This window comes from Pteropus medius, unplaced genomic scaffold (assembly GCF_902729225.1).
Source record: "Pteropus medius unplaced genomic scaffold, Ma_sr-lr_union100, whole genome shotgun sequence".
NCBI classification, from domain to species: domain Eukaryota; kingdom Metazoa; phylum Chordata; class Mammalia; order Chiroptera; family Pteropodidae; genus Pteropus; species Pteropus medius.
In genome coordinates, this window is record NW_024345600.1 from 1,030,467 (window position 1) to 1,038,761 (window position 8,295).

The window sequence follows — 8,295 nt, forward strand, 5'->3', positions numbered from 1 at the left end:
TGCTAGGTTAAGAGAGTAGAAAGCTTAATGAGGGCCGGGTGGACTGGAGGTCGATGCCCTACCCAAAGGCATTCAAATTCAGACTTTTGCATGCTTTGACTTAAAAGGATTTAGAGATAATTTTAAGAACAGCATTTAGGGAATTCAAATCAGAAAAATGATGAACAACTAGGATCACTTTTGGTCATCTCATTGTAAATAGATGAATAGGGGAAAAATCTAGAATATGGAACATGGGTAAGCAGTATACTTGTACCCAAGAAAAAGGAGAGGTTAGATTTTGAACCTACAAATCAATGGGTTTAACATCAAATTGTGGAGATGATTAAATAGATAAGTTATGAGAAATTAGCAAATGTAACAAAAAAATGGGAATGTTATCGTGAACAAAAAATATATATATTTTTTCTCTGATAAGAGCTTTCCAAACTAGCAAATCATTGTCTTAAGACCTCTTGTGGACAAGATGAAGAACCCTGAGATAGATCTACAACTAAGAAATCTTGGCCTCTGTTCTCTGCCCTGGGCAAGGTCTATAAAGAATATTTTGTTGAAAGCCAAGGAATCTATCCCACGAGGGGATCCTGAGGTTAGGAGCTTATGCAGAGGACACAGTTTGGTAAAATAACCAGTTTGGTAAAATAACTTGAAACTACATTAGTATGGACAGAAATAAGGATGTTCGGCCTAGAAAAGACAAGAGTGGGAAGAGGGGACAAAATGCTGTCTTTAAAAGTTTTAAGGTCTACGGCCATGCCACCCTGAACAAGCCCGACCCCATCTGATCCCGGAAGATAAGCAGGGTCGGGCCTGGTTAGTACTTGGATGGGAGAGCACCTAGGAAGACCAGGTGCTGTAGGCGTAAAAAATAAAAAAAATATAAGGAATTGTAAGCTGACAAGATCCTTGCAATCTGCAAGGTCAACCAAGGGTTGCCTTGCCTAAAAAAAAAAAAAAATAGTTTTAAGATGTGTTATTTGGAAGAAGAATAAGGTGTAAACAAATATATTATAGACTATCTTAAAGGACAATGAGACCCCAGATGCTGGCTGTTGGGAAACTATGTTTCTGGTAAGTGAGGCAGACTCAGAATTTCATTCCTTTAATGAGAGTCTACTCCAGGTCTATGATTTTATTAATAAGGAAACTGAAACCTAAAGGAGGTAGGTGATTTTATCCAATGCCATATAGTGCTAGGAGAAAACCCAAGATTCTGAGTTTCTAGTTCAATGGTTTTTCAACAACGGTATGGAAGGTAATTCGGCTCCTTCTTCATGGTTCTACTAATTAGAGGAAGATGGTGTTAATTATCCCACTAAATTCTATTGCCTTTCCCCAAAGCTGTAGGGTTCTAAGTGGAAAAAGCCAGAATTTGCAGGTTTGGAACAATATTTCAGCCTGAAGGGATATATTCTTCAAGTGTCATGTAGCAATTGCCCCCTTCTGAAGAATTTAATCTGCTTCATGAGGCAGACTGAATTTGACTTGCTGGTTTCTAGTAAAAATCTGTGATTTTCTGGTTGATAGTCAAATCTATTAAACTGACAGAACTTTCAACCTAGTATGCAAATACTCTCCATCAATACATTAACAAAAGTTTGGTGCGCCAGCAAGTAGCAATTTTCAATCACAAAAGCATGCAAGTTTTCTTGTCATTTACAGCAGCAGTCACTATAGGGGTCATTTTATAAATACTCAGTACAAAAACATTTCTCAATACATATTCTATGTCAGGTAACCTTGACATGAAATATTTCCAGTGGTGTCTTCCTAAGAGATCTCAAATAGGCTGCCTCTGTGAGGTGAAAAGCAAAACTTCACCCAAGCTGACTTGAGCAGCCCCATCAATTTTAGAAAAAGAAGGGAAATTAAGATTCGGCACACACCTCTCATGTCATCTATCGCTCAGAGCAAACTGTGAAGTATTTTATTAATTAAAAACATATTTATCTGCCTATTGACTAACTTAATAATATTTCAGGTAGTCTATGAAACAGTACTATTTTAATTTTGCAGATAAAGATATCAAAGTTCTAAGTCTAAGCAGTTTGCCCAAGGTTTTAACTAAAGAGTGGAGGGGCTAGGAATTGAACATAGATATGTTTATGCCCAGGGTCTGTGTGTTCTTTCTGCTGTGTAGGTACCTTATAGATCAAAAGTGGCACCTTCTATATGACATAAAAAGTCAAATTTCAAGAAAAGAGACTTAAAAGTCAAAATGCATTTATGTTATTATTATGGTATCTACATAAAATCCATATATCTTCAGGATGTGATTTTTTTCATCATTCTATCTTTAAGCCAAGCCAATGAGAAAACTAGTTTTGATATACAAGTAAGGTTCAATGCTGCGTCTAATCCTTGTCTTTCTCCATGACCAGGTGTGGTTGGAAATCGACTTTGGGAAGGTGTAGAAACCGGAGTTTTTACCACTGTTCTAGCACATATGCTCTCTGGGTAGCAGTTTATTCATCTGTAAAACGAGAGACATTGTAGAGATCATTTCTACAGCCTCTTTTATCTCTAACATTCTGTAATTCTTAATTTCTTCACTTCCTTTCTCAAAATTCAAAGTAGCTCTGTTTTGGGGGCATATCCAGCAGCCACCATAAAGTAGCGTAAATATGAGAAATCAAAAATCAAAACCCAAAGCAAGATTCTCCTTAGGTTCCAGAAGACAAAGGCCTAAATTACAATACATTAAAAAATGTATTCTCCCCTTGCTATCGCAGACTTTCTGATTTAGTATAGGATCAAGGGTAGAAATAAGAAATGTGTGGAAAAATTTGATCTGCTTGTAATCCAATTACAAGCAGAAAATGCCAAATATATCTTCTAAAAACCCATCATTAGAATCTTTGCTCATTTTTATGAGCTTAAGAGTTTAAATAGTTTTGATGCAAATTTTAGACTCCTGGGTACCTTTCATATTCAACCAGCGTAAGAAGTAAATATGCAAAACTTTACAAGATCAAAAACTCTTCCTCAAGGACACTTAATTAGATTCATTTGTTTCTCTTTTCTTTCTTTTCTTTTTTCTTTTCTTTTTCCTTTCCTTTTCTTTTCCCTTTTTCCTTTCCTTTCTCTCTCTCTCTCTCTCTCTCTCTTTCTTTCTTTCTTTTTTACTTCTTTTTCTTTCTTTGCTTCATATTTTCTAAAAGGAAGACCTGTTTTTATGGTGAGATAACACAGATGCCTGACACAAAGTTAACACTCAAGAAATGATTAGTTATTAATTCTCTCAACAAATATTTATAAAGTGCCTACAATATGATATGGACTGTGATAAACACTGGGAATAAAATAGGGAATAAAATACTATGCAGAAACAGCCATGCTCATGGACCTTTTAACTAGTGAAGGAGACATGAAAATTGCAAAGGAAAAGGATAGATTCTGTGAGAAGGTATAATAGGGAAGCTAGTCAAGGAGGCCAGAGAAAGCTTCCTGGAAGAGGAGACATTTGAGCTAAGATGTAAAGAGTGAGTATTGGTTAAATAGGTAAAAATGGGAGACAAGTTTCTACAAGCAGTGGGAAAAGCAGGTGCAAAGGCCCTGGAGTGAAAAAGCACACACCAAGTATGAGGGAGGTAAAGATTTTCTGTTTTAGAAAAAGCAACATAGAGGCATGATGTAAGATGGAGCTGGAGATGTAGGTAAGAGACAAACCACAGAGAGATTGGTTGGTTATTTTAGGTGTTCTGATTTTTATTCTAAGAGAAGTGGTAAACTATTTAATTGTTTTAAGAACCAGGGTTGGTGGGAGAGGAAATACGATAGATATAGAAGGCTTAAAAAAAGAAATAAACATAGTGGCTCTACTGGATACATATCAAGCCCTATAACTTGAAAATAGGGAATATCTCTATTGTCAGGTATCAAATTAATGGTCATTAAAAAAAGACATATTTTAGTACATAAAGAAAATATCAAAAAATTCCCAAAAGTTGAAGTAGTACTGAAAACATTACTTGATCCTAATGCAGCATAACAAAACCAGAAAACAAAAATCACCCACGATGTGGAAATTTAAAAGCTCCCCTTTGAACAACTCATAGGTCAAAGAGGATATTCAGAAATCAGAATTGCAGAATGTCTAAAATAAAAACCGTACATATAAGAACTATATGATTCAGTTAAAGCAGCAATCATCAGTGAAGACATACTTAAAAATTCATATTAATAAACAAGAAATTAAATGAACTGAGTATCTAGCTCATGAAATTAGAAACTAATAAAATAAACATAAAGAATCAGAAGATGAGTAAATGTTAAAGCAACAATTGGTAGATTAGAATACAGAATACATGGAGATCTAACAAATAAATCCAAAAGATGGCCTTTGCGAATAATGCAACAACATGCCCACATATAGCAAAATAGATAAACAATACAATCCAAATATAATTACAGATACAGAAGAAATTTAAGTAATCATATCAGACGACTTTAATTAACAATTTTGCAAATTAATTTGGAAATCTGGTTTGAGATGGATAATTTTCTAGGAAAGTGTAACTTGTTAAAACTGACTTGAGAAGAGAGAGGAAATCTAAACTGATCAATTACTATTAAAGAAATAAAGAAATTTGTTAAGTACCTTCATCTCCTCACTCTCTCCAAAAAAAGCCCAAGGCTTACTTGGTTCACAGGGAAGTTCTAATCAACTTTTAAAAAATAGCTAATTCTCATGCTATTTAAAATTGTTCCAGACCACTGAAAAGAGAAGAAAGCTTTTATTTTTTACAACGTATTAATAAAAACACTGATTCAGAACTGCAAAGAATTTGCACAGAAAGAAAACTACAAACCAATCAGATTTATGAACATGAATAAATAAATCTCATATATAATTTTATTATGGAGAACCAGCTAGTCTATTAAAAACAATATACTATGACCAAGTGTGGTTTATTTTAGGAATGTAAGATTGATTCTTTATTTGGAAATCTATTATTATAATTCACTATACTACTAAGATCTAATAAGAAAAATCATAATTACCAACATGCTAAAATCAGTATGTGATCAAATTTAACATACCTTCTTGAGAGACACTCTTGATAAGATATAAATATATGGAAATATATATTAATACAGCCTACTAGCTTTCATCTTTGCTCCTCTCGCCTGATAGTACATTCTTCACGTGTTGATCACAGAGACTGTTTTTAAATGGAGGCAAAATCGCTATTCCTCTGCTGAAGAAACTCTAATGTTTCTTCATCCCATGCAGAGTAAAAATCAAGCCATTACAATTGCCACAGGCTGTCCATTATCTGCTCTTTTGCCTCTCAGGTATGTCCTGTCACTGTCTCACTCACTGCTCAATCCATACTGGCCTCTTTGCTTTTTTTCTTGGACATAATGGGTCCACCTTTGCTCCAGGCCCTTTGTACCTACCACTTCCTCTACCTAGGAAATTCTTAGCTCACATAACTCTATGGTTTAGTCCGTCACTGTCTTCAATTCTTTTTTTTTTTTTTCCAAATGCTTTTAGTTAGGCCTTTCCTGACCTAAACATGTACACTCTCACAACTCTATCTACCTTGCTTGCTTCGTTTTCTTCCATAGTATTTATCATCTTCTATTATGCTATATAATTTGCTTATTTTCTTATTTTTTACTGTCTGCTCCCATTAGAATTTAGGTTTGATAAAGTTGGATATTTTTGCCCATTTTGTTTTTTGTTTTGTTCACTGATGGCCTGACATACAATAAACATCTGTATATTTATCGAACAAGTGAATTAATAGTATAGTATGCAAAAGTGTGAAAAAGTCCTCTCTATATTGTTGTGGATGAATTTCTAAGATACATTTTTAAGTGAAAAGTGCAAGATGCAATAAGGTATGTAAAATATGCTATTATTTTGTATAGAAGAAAAAGGAAGAGTGAAAGAGGAGAAAAAGGAGGAGGGCAATGACAAGGGGTGAGGGAAATAAAAGCCTTCTTCATATAGCCATAAATTATTTCTCGAAATTTAATAAGAAAACGGTAAGACTCTGCCGTTGGGGAAGACAACGAGGTGGGTGAGGAACAGAGATACGAGGGAGACTGTTCATAAAATAACCTTTTGTTTCTTTTGAATGTGACATATGAGACTATTTCAAAATACCTTTTCCAAAAAATAAATGTATAAATAATTTAAATTAACAAACAAACATTATAGAGTTCATTGCCAATGAAACACACACACATGGCATAAAAAAATATATTAAAATGAGTAAAATAATGTCTTGGTTTTCCAAATTCTGAAGTGGGAGAAAATTACTCCAAAAGATATTTGTGTATTCTTTAACATATATTTCAGTGTTTTGAGGTAGCTTTAGTAGACATACAAGTTTTGAGTTATATTGTTTTATTTTTTGTTTTACTTTATCTTATTTCTCTGCTCAGTATCCAGTCCCTTTGTTATGGTGGTATACCCTTGATTTTTGACTTTGAAGAACCACACTTTCCAGCCCTTTCACCATGTGCTTTGGGCAGAGAGATGGACTATGTGATGCAGGCTAGACCAATTAGTACATTCCAACTTCCTCACTACAGTTCTAGTTCACATCTGGACTCAGCTAATTGGGGCTAATCAATGACAAGACTCAAGCCTGATCTACTGAGGAAGCAGACTCTCTTACACTGATTAGGTGTTGAAGTAAAAGTAGACAGGGGTCACTATGTGGACCTGAGAATATACTCAATCACTGTGAAAAGCACAGTGAAACATGAATCTTTGTGATACTACTTGAGACCTAGGTCAAAGCCTATGTGGAGGTAGACAGTTTTACTTACGGGCTTCTTAGCTCATATTAGCTAACAAATTTCCTTTTTCCTTATGTTGGGTTGAGTAAGGTTATTTGTCATTCATAACCAAGGAGTCTTGACAGATAGTGTAGCCATTATTCTCCTGACCCATAAACTCTAGAATACTGAAATATCGAGGAGCTAGAAATCTTGCCCAATGGCACAATAATAGAATTGTTAAAACCAAGATTTGAATCAGGATTATCTGGCTCCAAAGTCCTCATTCTTCCTACAACATCTTGGTGCTGAGGTCCCAGATACTACTGAGAGAAAGACAAAGAGAGAGAGAGAGAGAGACAGAGAGAGACAGAGAGAGAAGAGACAATATTGTTGAAGAATGACATCACAACTGAGAAAAAAAATCAATAACAAAAGGAGCAAAATTCTCTGAACAAAGCTGACACAACCATTAAATGGAATAGTCACACGACATTAAAGACCTAAAGGTTATTTCATGCACCCAGCAGCACTCTAACTGCTGAACATATTTAAACCACCTTTCAGGTTTTCTCTTATAGAATGTGACTAAAGATTTTTGAGTATCAGGGAAAGGGTAAGATTTCATTGACTCTTTCCTTCACGCTTTTCCTTAAGCCCCTGAAGAAAAAGAATATGAGAGGTAAACTAAGAAAATATAGTTAATAATTTAAGTTATAGCTTATTCTTTACAGCCAGTATTTCTTTTGACATTTTCCAAAGGGAAAAGAAAGTGAACAAAAAACTTGCCCCAGGATTCCAAACTGCAGGTGGCATCAAAGGAACTAAAACCAAGAGGCAAGTTCCATTCATCAGCTTCCTGCTGGCCAACAATTTCTTCTGGTAAGAGCTGTGGAAGATCGCTGTATGACACGGTCATCCACTTTTTCATACTGCTTTCCCCAGTGGCAATAAAATCGATTTTCTGAAACATATTCTTAGGACTTTGTACACTATGAAGTGCTACGTAAATGAAGGTGCAATAATAACTGTTCTCATCATTAGAAAAATATGGTTTAGAGAATGATTCTCAACCAGGGGGTGATTTTGCCCTCCAAGAGACATTTTACAATGTCTGGAGACATTTTTGGTTGTCACAATTGGGGGTGATGGTAGTGCTAGTGGCAGCTGCGGATAGAGACCAAGGATGCTGCTAAGCATCCTACAGACACACAGAACAATCTCCCATAACAAAGAATTTCCAGCCCCAGAAGTCAATAGTGCTGAGGTTAAGAAATACGGATTTAGAGGGAGTGCAGCGTTTGTTCTGTGCAGCCACACTGATACAATGTCATTGTGTGTGTGTGTGTGCATATGTGTGTGGATATGCGTTGTGTGTGTGTGTTGTGTGAGTGTGTGTTGTGTCGGGGGCGAGGGTAATGTATGCAGAGTGAACGTGTTTTTTTTTTATCACCCACATACCTACTGGGTGTCCAGACTTCTGTTTCTGCAGCTGAACATTGTCCTTATCCGTGTGTCTGAGGTAAATACTTTGCCAATCGAGTCATCGTCACCCAA

General features: G+C 35.5%; 1 pseudogene; it reads left to right on the forward strand.

Moving 5' to 3' along the window:
- The first annotated feature begins 743 nt into the window (after nucleotides 1-743).
- Nucleotides 744-862, forward strand: LOC120611784 (uncharacterized; annotated as a pseudogene).
- The last annotated feature ends 7,433 nt before the right edge of the window (nucleotides 863-8,295 follow it).